Source organism: Danio rerio, chromosome 7, assembly GCF_049306965.1.
Source record: "Danio rerio strain Tuebingen ecotype United States chromosome 7, GRCz12tu, whole genome shotgun sequence".
NCBI classification, from domain to species: Eukaryota; Metazoa; Chordata; class Actinopteri; order Cypriniformes; family Danionidae; genus Danio; species Danio rerio.
The window spans coordinates 37096950-37112125 of record NC_133182.1 but is presented as its reverse complement, the minus strand read 5'-3'; the positions used below and the strand labels follow the sequence as shown (position 1 = coordinate 37112125).

The 15176-nt window shown below is 34.7% G+C and overlaps 1 protein-coding gene and 1 long non-coding RNA gene across 4 annotated transcripts in view; both read right to left on the bottom strand.

The window, feature by feature from the left end:
• The window catches only part of tox3 (TOX high mobility group box family member 3), a 292726-nt gene that overhangs the window by 56036 nt on the left and 221514 nt on the right, over window positions 1-15176 (bottom strand). The gene's annotated exons all lie outside the window — the stretch shown is intronic.
• Window positions 4614-10516, bottom strand: LOC137490786 (uncharacterized). Of its 2 annotated transcripts, XR_012383407.1 has the most exons (8): window positions 10467-10516; window positions 9773-9981; window positions 9144-9177; window positions 7727-7782; window positions 7483-7633; window positions 7295-7371; window positions 4971-5973; window positions 4614-4819 (listed from the first exon to the last, which is right to left on the bottom strand). It is a non-coding gene; the product is annotated as an uncharacterized lncRNA (long non-coding RNA). The 2 variants fall into 2 exon arrangements; XR_012383406.1 differs by lacking the exon at window positions 9773-9981.

The window sequence follows — 15176 nt, the reverse complement described above, 5'->3', positions numbered from 1 at the left end:
CTTGATTCAGAGCAAAAGCTGTTTTTAGGTCACTGAAAATATCCCTGCAATAAGCCTGAGAGGTCGATAACTTCAGAGAAGCAGGACAAAGCTTGTGAGAGCTTTGAGAGACCAAAATATACTTTGTAGGGCCATGAACATACACTTTCCAGACTGTTCTTTAAATAGTCTGTTTCCTCCATTTCCTTTTAGCCTTTAATGATGTATAAAAGGTCAAAGGAAATGAGAGCAATCATTAGTGCAATTATAATCTCAGAAACACTACACTTGAAGAGCTATATATAAAGCTTAATATGAATTCAGATGTTCTCTTGTACAGCGTGTCCTCACCTAATGTGATAAAACGACAAGAGATAAAAGCTATCTCTTACCTGTAAATCAGAGTTGGCTAAACATCCACAGCCATGATGTCTGAGAGACTATGCTGAAATATCTTGACTTCCATTTCTATTGTGTAGGTTAGCCCATTCCCAGTGTGAAATTTTCATTAGTTCAAAGTCTATAACTGTACATTAAACAACACCTTACAGACAGGGAGTTTTTTGGGTCACACAGATTTTCAAGGTTAAGCCAAGGAGAAAAAAATGCTTTTGTTTTAGTATTTTAATTTCATACTATCTAAATGGGTAATGCGGTGGAGCAGTGGGTAGTGCTGTCGCCTCACAGAAAGGTCATTGGTTCGAGCATCGGCTGGGTCAGTTGGCGTTTCTATGTGTTCTCCCTGCATTTGCGTGGGTTTTCTCTGGGTGCTCCTGGTTTCCCCCACAGTCCAAAGACATGTAGTAAATTGGGTAAGCTAAATTGTCAGCAGTGTATGAGTGTGAATAATGAATGTTTCCCAGAGATGGGTTGCAGCTGGAAGGGCATCCGCTGCGTAAAACATATGCTGAATGAGTTGGCGGTTCATTCCGCTGTGGCAAACTCAGAATAATAAAGGTATTAAGCCGAAAAGAAAATGAATGAACTATTTAAATGTATATCACTGAGCTTTCTGTGAACAACCCAGATCATTGGCCCACAATGTACTTCTATGCTAGCCAGTTTCACTCCAATTAAAGATCTCCTATAATAACTCCAACTCAACAGAGTATAAATAAAGTGTTGCTACTTTAATTTTCCTAATAACATAATTAGCATATGGGGTATTGAAAAACTTTAACAATTTAAAGTGCATTCGCTATAAAGAACTGTCAAACAACTGATCTATATAATATGCTGGAGAATAAATATTTTCATACACTTTAAGGACGTGTGATATTTATAATCTACCATAATTTTGTTGTTTTAACAGTATGTGGGTTGACATTATTGTCATCAAGTAATGTTTCCAAAAGCAGTACAAAAGCATTGACTACATATAATTAAGCTTGGAATACAGTTTAAAGTTAGTAAAATATGCACTATAAAAAATGCAAGGTTCCACACAATTCCTTTGAAGTTGCACCAACACAAATTGATTAAGGTAACTTAATCTTTTTTTTACAAATTTAAGTGACTTGAACATAAAACAATTTAGCTGCTGCAAAACAAAATATTTTAACTGTGTTGGTTATTCTGCATGGAACAAAACTGCTGCAACTAAACAAAGTTAAGCCTACTGTGTGCTAGTTTAAAGTTCCAAGCTTGTACACCGAGGCTTAATATGCACACAGACTAGCTGAGGCTATTACCTAAAAGCCATTCACATGTTGCATCTTTTGCGTGCACAAGTTTGTTATTTCTTTTCTTGCACGCATACTGTATTAGGAATGCCATGCACGCAGTGCGCATGTGGCACGATGTGCTCACGCAATGAATGGCGCAAGCACACCAACTTTATAGACTTAAGCTTATAATACAGTTTGAAGTTAGTAAGGCATGCACTGTAAAAAAATGCAGGGTTCTACACAATTCCTTCATGCCGTCCCAACAAAAATGTAATCACTTATCCTATTAACTTAGTAGCTTTATCATTTTTAAAAATTTAAGTGGATTGAACATAAAACAATTAGGTCATCCTACAAAAACCCTATGAACAGTGTTTCTTGAACTCATTAAATTAGTAGTTTTTGAACAAGTAGCAAAAGCAATTTTGAGTACGTCTCATAAAGTTTATCAGAGCAACACCGCAGTGTTTTGTTCCTGAATGAATAGACACTACGTCAATGATTCAGTTATAAAGGTTGTTGCTTGATTTCTAAATGAATAAGCCATTTTGAACAAATAGTTTCAGTGAAGCATTTAATGAATCGCTCATTAAGACTGGCATTTACTGGCAGTTTTATCAACATATTTATTTTTCCAGAGAAAAAAAAAAATTCTAATCCTCGCTCATCATGTCAGAAATGTTTGGTAACCCCATCAAACTAAAACAATGCGTGGAAAAGTTTCCCCATCTCTCTTATCTAAAGCCATTGTCATAACTGGAATATCTTCTGGGTGATCAGCATTCCAGATTGCCACCCTTTGTTTTCTAACAATTAGAACTGAGAAGTGTTTTGGAACAGGATGAGAATCAGAGTTTTAGCTGGGCTCCCGACAAAAGGAGGAGGACATGCTAAACCCTCTCCACATAGTTGACTGGCATCGGCACAATGTGTTGTCAGATGTGCTGTGCCCTTAGCATGGGGCACATTCCTGTCTTGAAGAGGAGCCATCAGACCTTTGTTCAACACAATCTCAGGGGAAGATTTGGTGACAGTTTTCAGCAGCTCGGGATCAATGATTCCTTTCTGTTTCTTGGTCTCACCTTCCCTCTCTCTCTCTCTCAATCTAAATACACACACATATAGTGATACGGGATAACATTGCCTCGGGTTATTTTTACTCTATTTAATCAAACAAGTTCACAAACATCTTTCATTCAAGTTAGGAGCAAAAACAGACATTTACACCATCAGATAAATCAAAAATAGACATCCAGCACCCGGATGAGGCACACAGGTAATACTGGAGGAAATGAGATGAACAGCATTTACAGGAAGCAGCGTGTAGAAGATTAAAGACATGATTTATAGAGCGTGATCCGGCCTGGCTAATGGTGTGTGTCAGCTACAAATTTACATATTTGCCCAGGCACACAACATCATATCAGCCAGTTACTAAATCAATCATAGCCACTATTAAAGAGTCTGCTGATAGGGGTTAGTGGAAATGAGCTCTTGAGTCTCAGGCTTGATACTGGCATGGTTACCTTTCTTCCATCAATCACAGATGCATCTGAGATGGCCATTGGTCATGGTTAGCAACGGAGGACGCGAGAGAGTGAATTACATTGCCATTTACTCTGAATGATGAAATGTTGCATGCACACAATTTGATGTAGGTTATACAATTTGTCGATATGAGACTAATGTAGGGGAAAGCTATTTTTAAAAGCAATCGTTGCACTTCTATGTTGAGCGACTTCTTTAAAAATCAAGAGCTATTGAGCTACTTTTTAAGAAAAGTTATGTGTTATTTGTTTGCCATTAGGACTGCTTGAGTAATCAAAATTAAATTGAGAGTTTGACTGATCTCATGCACATGATGTTAGGGAAGCGTGGCTCCATGATCACTAATAAATCTCCTCTGAGCATTCCTCTAACATAAAAACTGCAAATACGCCAAAAAGAAGAGACACAAGTAATCAACTGGTTTTATCAATGAACTGTGGCAAATTAACACACAACTATGGAATCATATTAAGAAATGAAATATTTCAAACACTTGTCTAGAGTTTTGAAGTGAGTTAGGAGTAATAACAGATTAATAAATGTAGATTTTTTTTTACATGCTTTCAGATGTAGCAGCATTACAGAGCTGTAGTTCCAGATGAAGAGATGCAAACAGCTGTCAAATCCCAAAATTATTATATTTGATTTCAGGATTGCACAGATTAAACCCCCCATGATTATTCAGGCCAATAGCCAACCTGGTGTAAAGGGTGGGGTTTTTGTTCTCAAAAAATTTGATTTTTCTGTAATTATTTGCTTAATTTTCAATTTATTTATAAGATTTATATACTTAATTTAGGTGACATTTTAAGCACAGCTTTTTGGCTTAATAACTTTATCGGATGGTCATCATAACCACACTTATAGATGTACTTTTTGATGAGTGCCTGATGTGTGCTTGGTGTAGTAGAAATATTTCCTAAATGTTTAGAATAAAGAAATATGACAAATAAGTATTTTTAAAATACACATTTATTACACTGTAAATTCTAACATGTTCAGTTTACTTAAAAAAAGTTTGGAAACCGATTGCCTTATTTTTGCAATATAAACTTACAAGGAAATCTTAAGTTAAGTTTAATTATTGCCTTGAAGTAAGAAAACTAAAACTTATAAAGTAAACTAACTGTTAAAAATTAAGTAAGTTTAATAGAAAATTCTAGTTAACATACTTGTCATTATTTAGTAATCTTACTTAGGGTTTTATAGTAAGATTACTTTAATAACTCTATTTAACTAATACTGTTCTACCATGTTCAGTTAACATCTTGAATGCTAGTAGTCTCAACATTGTTTTAATCCACCATTTTAAGTAATGTCAACTAAAGAAACTACGTGCAATCGGTTTCCACATTTTCTTCAATTAAACTGAACATAAAATATGTAGTTCAACCTACAAGTAATGACATTATACAGGTCTTAAATGTAAACATTTTATTTGACAAAATTAGCAGAATTTCACAATACACTTGTGATATTTTAGTATCACAATACACTTGTACACAATACAGTTTTGTAAAAACCTGTTGTAAAGTGCTGTAATATACTGTAAACAGCAATACAGACAAAAAATATAATAAACATGTTCAACCCTAAAACACAAGTTTTCGAAAAGGTTTGAAAATCTATCAAAAAAACTTTAAATACTTGACACTTGGAAAAAAGATACTTGAATTAGTGTAATTAAACATGCCATTGCACCAGCACCTTAAACATGGCAGCATATAGACACTCACAGAGGAACAGATATTAAGCTTTAAAGCTAATTTGTTAGACTGTGTAGTTTAGATTTTCCTACAGAAAATATCACATTAGTGTGGTCAAAAGTATTGAGTTTGGTATCAATCAATACTGAAATATTAAAAATATCAATTTTCCACCAGCATTTGAGTGCTACTGAGCTCGTTCTTAAACACCATTGATTGGCCACTGTGTTCACATGCTCAACAGAAATGACTGTGATTGGCTGTGACTGTCATAGGTTGACCATTTTTCACTGAGTCCAAACAAAGTTACACAGACACTGAAGTGTTTCAAAGCCATGTCGATAGCTGATTTGTTTAGAAGCTAACATATAAGCTATCTGGTGATGAATCGACTGATCGACAGTGCTTTGAAGTTATCCAGTGTCTTTGTATCTTTGCACCTGGTGAACAGTGGTGAAGTGTGGTAAAAATAATGACCTTCAAAGCCAATCAGTCATATCTACTGAGCATGTGAACACAATGGCCAATCAGTTCTTGCAATGTTAGTGGGAAATGGATGGACTTTTTTTTTATTTATTTCAGTACCGATTGGTACCAAACTCAATACTTTTGACAACCCTATAAATCACAATACACTTTTTTGGTAAAAAAAAAAAAAAAAAAGTGTTTTAAACACCAAAATGCTGCAGTCCTAAATGTAACACTGCAAACAGCAACATGTTAAAAAGCAACACTTTGTAATTAAACATGCCATTATACCTGAACCTTTAAACATAAAGCACAGCAGTATATAGGCACTCGCCGAATAAAACACATTACGCTTCCCTCCCAGCAAAAGCAACACACGTTGAACAAATTCAAATGCATTGCTCAAAGTCTTTGGGTAGTCCGAATTCAGTGTGTAAATCAAAGCAAAAAAAGAGACATACTGCATGTGGCAAAGTCCATAACCACTTTTCCTTCCAGTATAAAGGCCCACATTGCATCCATAATGAGGTTCTTTAGACATCTTCACACACGACAGTCAGCAGGCCAACATCTTCTGCACTGAAGTCCGACTCTACAATTACATCCTATGAATAGAGAAAGAAAAATAAGTAAAGTTTGATATTCTAAATGGCACTAATAAAGCCTGTAGTGGCCAGGAGACCAAAAGCAGAGGTGAAAAAAATACAATTCCTTGTGCTTAATTTAGTAACACTTTAGTAGGAACCAATTACCCTATTAACTAGTTGCTTATTAGCATGACTATTTGTGTTTATAGTACATTTTACATTCAAATGCTTCTTATAAGAAGGCCTTGCTATGGTGCTCCTTCTTCAATGTAGACCAACACGATGGATTTGCCTGTACTGCTTCTACTAGGCTTGTCATGATAGTGGAATTTATTACCAATCCATAAAGTAATTTTAAAAACATCCATTTCCTGCTAACATTTGAGCATTTTTGAAGGTCATTTCTGTTAAGCATGTGAACAGAATGGCAAAACAGTGCTGTTTAAAAATGTGCTCAAAAGTGCTTAAAATGTTAGCAGGAAATTTGCTGCTTAAAATTGCAGCAGAGATTGGTACCAAATTCCAGTATCTTGAACATGATACTATTCTAAATGAACAATATTTTTTTTTAATTAAAGAAACACTGTAATGTACTAAAACAAACTGCAGTAAAAGTACTTTTAAAACATTTTCAAGAAATTAAATGCAAATGTGTGAGAGACCAATTGGTGCTACATAATCAATATAAATATTTTGTAGGGAAAACTTAATAAATTGGGAACCGATTCATGAATGCATTTGGTTTTGCTAGATTAAAGCAGTGAGTCAAGTTTGCATTATTTAGCACACTTTTTAAAAATGTATTAATAACTATTTTTTAATAAGAAAATTGATGTTTTAGTATGGCTTTTAGAACAAGGGTGCAGCCATCTACAATCCCACAGCAGGTGACTTCACAGGGTTGGTTATAATACGGAGCATCTTTGACTTTGTGGCTTTTAACACTATCTTTTTACATCTTAATCCAGCAGGTACTTTCAACTGAAATTATATTTCTCTCAACATATTACATAGGTATTACACTTATTAAGATTTTTTTTTCAAGCTAATCTTCCTCCTTTTCAAAACAAGTGTGTTTAAAAATTAAAGAAATGCATTCATTACTTCACTGGCCTATGAAGCTAACTGACCCTGTGATGGCACAAGCTGCTGTATTTGCAACATAGCAATGCTCTTGCTCCAAAGGCCATAATATAACATCTCTCTTACTTTCAAATACTTACATTAAATGCATTTGTTTTATTTTTATAAAATTGAAAATTTTTATTAATAAGTGAAGTAAACTGGAATGACTGCTTCATTTCCAGTCTAAGAAAGCAGAAACAATAATACTACTTACAAAACACATCCTGAAAATTTCTTTAGACTCATCCCTCTAAAGGACTGAAAGACCCCGGAGAACTGCTGCCAGATGACCTTGAAAAAGTAAAGACAGGTAGACATGCATTATAGCCCAATGAAAACATCAAATGCAATTTATTGCAATCAAATGCAAATTATGATTCAAAGATGATGTCACAAAAATACCTTTGAATTAACATGTTGAAAATTTCTTCTAGTTTTCTTCTGCAATTTTCTCCTGTTTTTTTTTTTTTTTTATTTCAATCAAACGAGCAGTGTGTGTCCAATGCAGCGTAGAACTTGGATCTCACATTTCTTCCTGATATTCGATTGAATTCTGCAAAGATCCAATCAAAACATTATTAGTCATTAATAACATTCAAAAACACAAATTCACAAAATCACACAAAGTTTTGAAAAGAAAACAAACCTTCTGCAGCACTTGCATCAGCTGGTGTTTCCTCTATGACTTCATTCTGGATGTTACTGTTGTGCACAAAAACGTAAAGTGTTATTGACATGGCTAAGCGAAATTCTAAAACAAAAAACAGAAATCAGAAACACATGCAATGATACAATGCAATGCCATTTAGCAACAGATGTTACACTTTAACATGACATAGTTAAATGTTCTTGAATAATAAAAGCTGCCAAATACTCCCGGCGCCTGTCATCAAAAGCATGAGCTATACTTGTCACCAAACAGTAATAAACACAACCCCCGATTAAATATAATCATGGCATTGTTGCTGGTGTGCCTTACTTTTATGCGCATTAAAAGTGGAATAAATATTTGTCTCAATTGATGTCTTTAAAAGGACACTGAACTTTCTGACTAGGGTTGCACGGTTTACCGGTACTATGGTAGTATCGTGATACTATGGCTCCAAGATACTGGCGGTGCCACTGTAGTTTGTAAACGGTAGTATTGTCATTAACAGTCTGCCTACAATACATAATGCTGCATGTGAAAAAGTCACTAAAATACTTACACGATTCAGCAACAATAGATCATTGTATTTTAATAGTCTATGGAGCCTTCTAAGATTGTAAAACTGTAGAATTTGCGCCTTTTATAGTAGCCTATTGCATATTTTGTGATGGTTCATTTTGAATCGGAATTGGTTTATTTCTGTTCCTGTCAATATGATATAATAGCTACAACAACCGTGACAATCTATTAAAAAGAATGACTCATAAAGTGAAATTTTGAATTACTTTGGATTCTTATCCGTTAATAATTGTGAAAAAAGTATGATAGATGAAAAACCCAAAATAGCAACAGGAAACAATTTTTGACCACTTCATATAGCCTAGGTTTGTTGGAAAAATGCTCTTTTCTTTATGTATCTTTATTTTAATGTTTTTTTTTTTTGCTGGAATGAATACATTTTAGGTGATGTGCAAATACTTTTTTCAACAATAAGGGAATTATTTAAATTCAAGTAGGCCTATAATAACATATACAATATATTATTTCTGACATTTTTCTTTATTTCATGGATTTAAGTTATGAATTACAGTATTGCAATACTACTTGGTATCACCATACTTCAGCTGGTATAGTATTGTAACATAAATTAATGGTATCACAACACAACAACCCTATTTCTAACTAGTCCTCAGATGATTATTCAAATGGACAAAATATTCGGACTATTCTTGATCATGCAGTTCTTTGCTGAGAATTTTGTTAAATGTACTTTTAATGCATTAAACGATTTAAAATTACCCTGACACTCAGTATGGAGACAAGGTAACGTTAATAGAACAATTCATGAATATGTTCTATGGCTTGTGCGGTATTGTTCAAAAAGTTTTCTTTGATGTGTAAGTGCAAAACTTACATTTCCACTGCATATCAGCTCACAAACTGGTAGTCTGAAATAAAAAATAAATAAAGGGTATAATGATATTACAAACCAAATATGCCACTCACAATACTCTAATCGTGTGCTACATTTTAAACAACCTTGTAATTGTTCAAATTTATTTGCCCTAAATTGTTAAAAATTAGTGAAACCTTCTTTAAAAATGCAAACTAACAGGTTTGGCAAAGCCTGTTTCTTTACAGAAAGTTTGCTTATAACAAAGGCTTGTTGATGCCTTTGTGTGATATTGAGCAAACAAAGGGATGTTTCTGTGCTTGGTTGTACGAGTTATACCACTTCATCATTAACGTTATCCATCACACATATTCAGTCGCATCTGGTCAGATTTATTTGTCATTACAGCAATACAAAACACTCTATAACGTAGCGGCAACACTGGAATAAACCTTCAAAACGGCATAAAGAAAAGACAAATAGCATATAAAACAAATAAATGAGTTAATTAAATATCTCTCGCATTTTCATAAGTTTAACTTTAAGTTTCATAAGGATTGTTAGCATAAGCACACTTTAGCATCATGTGTAAATATGTATCTGCCTCATACAGTGACACGAATCGTAATCGCATCGAAATCCTAAATTACCTACGACACTCACGGGTCCATTTTGAGCTGAAACTGCTTTATAATGTTCTAAAAGCCTCGGCGGGTTAAAACTGCTGCTGCCCCGGCGATCATGGAGAAAAAAACGACTGGTCTGGTCATGAGCCGCTCGCTGACGCCGGTGTTACACCGGACCGAATCACAGCTGATCTCCTCACCTGCTTCCTGCAGGTGATCTCATAAAAGTAAATCTTAAAAAAAAAACACGCATATTTTCGTCACAACAATCGCCACTAAAGTTCAGCGATAACTAACGTTACTGTCTTTGTAATGCGGATAAATAGGTTTCGTTTTCTTTTTCAAAAATGTAGACCTACAGCTATGTGTTAACTTTACATCTATTTGAACGGATCATTGCGCGCGCTCTTGCTCTCTCAGTGCATCATTTAAAATGGCGCGGCCCGCTCTTTTAGAGCATAACGCCCACTTTACAAATTACTACTAACTTTACAAATTATTAATAGTTATTAAAAAGGACTAAGCAGCTAAAAATAGCTTATCTAGTAAAGTAGACAGTATTGCAAATAACGTGCAGTGGTCAAAACGTTTAGTCACAACATCATGGGCTATTAATTAGTTCACAAAACAGCAAACAATTTCACAAAGTGCAGGAAATAAACAGATTACTGATACTATACAAATAAAATCAAAGTAGTAATTAAAACGAAAAGTTTACCTTGATTTTACAGCAGTACATCTTCTCAATATGAAATCCTGTCCTTCAATGGCGGTGCTGGGTGGCGGTTGGTTGTGACTCGGGATGGGGGATGGGAAATCACCACCCAGTACGCATGCGTAACAGCATGGCTTAGCTCTTATAAGCAATTTTACTCAAATTACATTAGTTATGGGAACTTTATACCTTACTATGTCAGCAACACTAATGCATTTCTAGTAAACTCAACAATTAGCTTAAAATTAAGTAAACACACTAGAATTTTGATAGTAAGGAATACTATTCGCATTTACAGTGTACATCATATATCATTAGAAAGGAAAAACATTTAAATAAAAAAACTGTAGTCTATTTTAATTCATTAGGCAAATAACAAATTGGCCAGCACATTCAATTTCTTCAGAAATTAGTCAGAAATTGGCCATTTGAATAATAAAACATTAAAACATAATAATAATAAGCTTCACAATTTTTCTAGCCTCTCTTGTAAAAAAGTACATTTGAAAAGTAATGGAGAACAACAATAGTCAAAATAGTATTCAAATTAATTTTAATATGGGCCGCTTTTGTTGCTTAACTTTTTTTTTTTTTTTTGGTTATATTCAAGTTACTAGTCAAATGTTTTCTTTATTTAAAAACAATACAGTAGCAAAATATGACTTCGCTTATGTCAGATGTTTTTTTGCACAGCTGGATGTTGGACTCTTGAAAAATAATTCTTTGTGTTGGCCAAAACTGATTAATTGAAGTCATACCAGGACTCCTCTTGGTCCTAAAGACTTTTGGATGGGTTATTTTTTACTATTTATGATGGTGTAGCAGTCAAAGTAGGACAAATAAGCTCATGAATGGGACAAATTCTGGACCTTCTTCAGTGAGGGGTGAGTGTTTCGAACCACCTGAACCCCCTTGGCTACAGGCCTGTTATTTGCATAGACTGTCAGTGAACCCTATTGCTCTGAAAGCTCATGCTGAAGATTTAAAACTGATTTCAGAGCCGGTTTTGTGCCTGAAATTTGCCTAAAAATCCCCTTCGATTAATTGTGCAGAATCTGTAATACTATAAAAAAGCTTCTATTTTTGACAAATGTATGGCCCTTTTACATCAAAAATGAAATATGAAATGAATAAACATCAGGCTGAAGGTAACACAAATATATATCAGCACAGTTAAGGTACAGCTCAAACAAAAATTCCGTCTGTGCTGCATTTCTGGACTGCATGAAGAGAAAGTTCAACACTATTTAGCAATGACTATTCCGAGTTTGCATTTCATCGTCTTTAATTATTTTAAGGAATACTGAATCTGTTATTGTGCAAGAGAGATAAGTAAACACATGTTCACATTTAAGCTACAACTATAGCAAGTATCAGGTTTCCGTATCGTACACAAAACATTCCCTCAACACAGAAGCCGGAGAGCTGTCAGTCAATTAATGGGACAACAAAGGGTTTTTTTATGTTAAAAGTAAATCAAATATTTTGAAGGAAATTTAAATTAATCATTTACTAGTTACTTGAAAAAAAGTATCCGATTATAGGTTACTTGTAATGCATTAACTCCAGCAGTGTATGTGACAAATACCAAATAAATACCAACTTCTCACATCGGATGCAGATTTACATTAAGACCAAGTTCACTTAAAGATATGAATAAATAAAAACAGAACAAGACAGAAAACAGAAGCACAGAGGAGCAGACTGCAAGAAAGAAAGAGGTCAGTACTTCTGCAAAAATAAAAAAATGAGGGGAACACAATGTGATGGGCGTCATTTTGTTGGGTGTCAGTACAAGATCTGAAAACTCAGTAGCAGATTACAAGTGCCCTGCCACAAACACCACAAGTCCAAATGACAACCTTCACATCTGTCTGCCATTTTAGGACAAAATACTGGTGAAATCATATCCTGATGAAAGCTTTCCACTTTCAATAAATACATCAGTTTTCCTGGCAGACCAATGAGAAACATTTCAGACACACTGCACACTTACATCTGCTCCTGCTCTCAAAATGCTATTTTGTTTGAATGGAGATGGCAAGAACTATAATATTTACAGTGTTTGCATACCAGCTAACAGTTACGATTTTCTATTTATTTCTAGTGAGTTGGAAATTAAAGAAGTAGTTTACCAAAATAAATCAATGTAAATACAAATTACAATTCTGATTTTTATTGAGCATCATGTTATTCCAAAACAATTAGATTTTTTTAATAAGAAAACACCCGATTCAAATGTTATCACTCGATTGAATAAGCGTTATCAGTGGTTGTCCTTTAATAGGTATGGGCAGGTACAAGGGGCCTTTTGCACGTAATAGTAGGCTCAGAAGGCTGTTATCATCCATCCACATGGTTAATCAGCTATACTTATAGAGAAGATTCCAAATCCAGATGTGTTTTACATTACTGTGGTTGGGTTTAGGGTCGGGGTAGGGGTAGACGTTAATAAAATAAAATTAATGCGAAATTAAATAAGTAATACAAATAATTCTCCTGCTTAATCAGCTATACTAATAGAGAAGACTCCACAGTCAGACCTGTTTTTACATTACTGTGACAGTTAGGTTTAGGGCTGGGGTAGGGATAGATGTTAATAAAATGCAATTAATGGAAAAATTAACAAATAATACAAATGATTCTCGTTAACTTCTGGGTTCTGCCAACAGCCATATGTGATCTATAGCTGATTATACTTGTGGATGGATGATAACATTCTTCTGCCCCTATTAGTAGGCACAGAAGACTCCTACTGGCCCATATCTATCAGTTGATAACCACTGATAACACCCATTTAATGGAGAGATAACATTTGAATCTGCTGTGAGAAAAAGGGTCTCATTCACAAATAATTTTGCGGATTATTTTTTTATGGACCATTTCAATGTGATGATTTCATTGGCCCATAACCATTTCCTCCTTATTATTAAACTATTTCATAACTGTAAAAAGAGGCAATTCAATCATAACTACATGTTAAAACAGCTATCATAACATTACTCATGAATATGTATGTGACTCTTTTTGGAATCTCAGAAACTATAGAAATTAAAAATGTAAAACAGGAAATACATTGGGACCATTTTTATTGTTTACATCCCTCAAAATGGTCAACAATTTCTTTAAAAATGTCTTCATCTTTCATCAATTGGACCTCCAGTTAAAGTTTTTTCCTCTCCCCAAATCTTCAATTTCTGACACTCAATCTGTCTCTGAAACAGCAATCCTCCTGAAGCCATTCAGAAAGAATCTGCCACAAGAGTTTCAATAAACACACATATCCACTTCCTCTACAAAGAGGGATTGCGTTACATCGATTAAAACTCATGAATCAGATCTATGCTGCTTCCTGTCCATGTGTGTAATGACACCTGCTGTGTCTATTCACTGCATCACTGTACACAGATCTAAACGTGTTGGGGAAGTAATTTAACCCTTGCTGTATGGATCAGCACTAGGGTTAAATTGAAAAGCAATATACCTGAGGGACGAGAGCCTATAAGCTGGCATTAACAAATGAACATGCGTTTCTATGTAGACAACACTGTCATTTGCTATCTCCAATTGCTGTCACCTCATTTCCTCTAGTCTTATCCTTTAGTACAAGATCGTCAACAAATACTCCAGAGTTCATGCAGTGTATTTGCTTCAGTGTATGAGCTCATACACACACTAAGTTCACATACACACTATTAAATACAGCAATAGCCTATCCTGGAAAATCAGATTAGTGCCAGCTTCTGGATATAGTTTATGTAAAAGTGATTGCCTTCACTCATATGGGAAAAGATCCGGTCTTTATTAGGAGTATTACTCAAAATGTAACATAAGATGAATAGCTTGGAATAGCAAATTACAGCAATATTTCACAGAGTATATATTTTCCCTTGGTTATAGTTTTAGTATATCCTTATAATAACAAACTCGGCCAATAATGCAAATATGGGTTCAACTAACACAGGCTCATTGGAAATTTATGCCTCAGCCTACACTTTTGTGAAACCACAATCATGTATTTCTTCAACATATGAGTGATCGCAGTTTCTCGGTAAAATTAACACTATGGGTCAACTTTTGTTCCATTTCACACTAATGATGGTTACAGTGATCTATTATCAGAGAATAAAGGATTTTTTTTAATGCAGTTATTTGCAAAACACCAACAAAATACAACAAAACTACTTTTTTTGTCTACGATTTGCAGTTAAATATAGGCTAATTTATACTTCTGTATTGAGTGAACATGGTACTGTAGGTCCTTCAGATAACCTTAAAGTACCCTGACATGCACCTCTCTAAAAATGTAACTACATGTTGCGGTGACAAAAAGCACAAGATCTGTGATTGGCCATCTTGGTAGTGGTAATGAGTGTGGGCGGGCCTGAGAGCTATAAGACAGGAGCAGGCACGGTGGCGCGAAGGTTTAACAAGTGTCAAGATCTGTTGAGGAGCTGCAAGTAGATATTTTATTTTTGTTTACTTTATGATTAAAGCTGTTGAACATTCGCCAGTTCCTGCCTTTTTCTTGCTTGAATGAGTGTGATTTTGAGCTACTTCTACAGTAGCGTTGCATGCATTTATGGATTAAGCTCAAAACACAGCAAAACAATATTTGGTACAGTGGAACATAGAAATCCCTCCACCTTGCATCCCATGAAGGCTGATTTATACTTTTGCGTCAAGCGTATGCAAATGCTCTGGCACAGACTT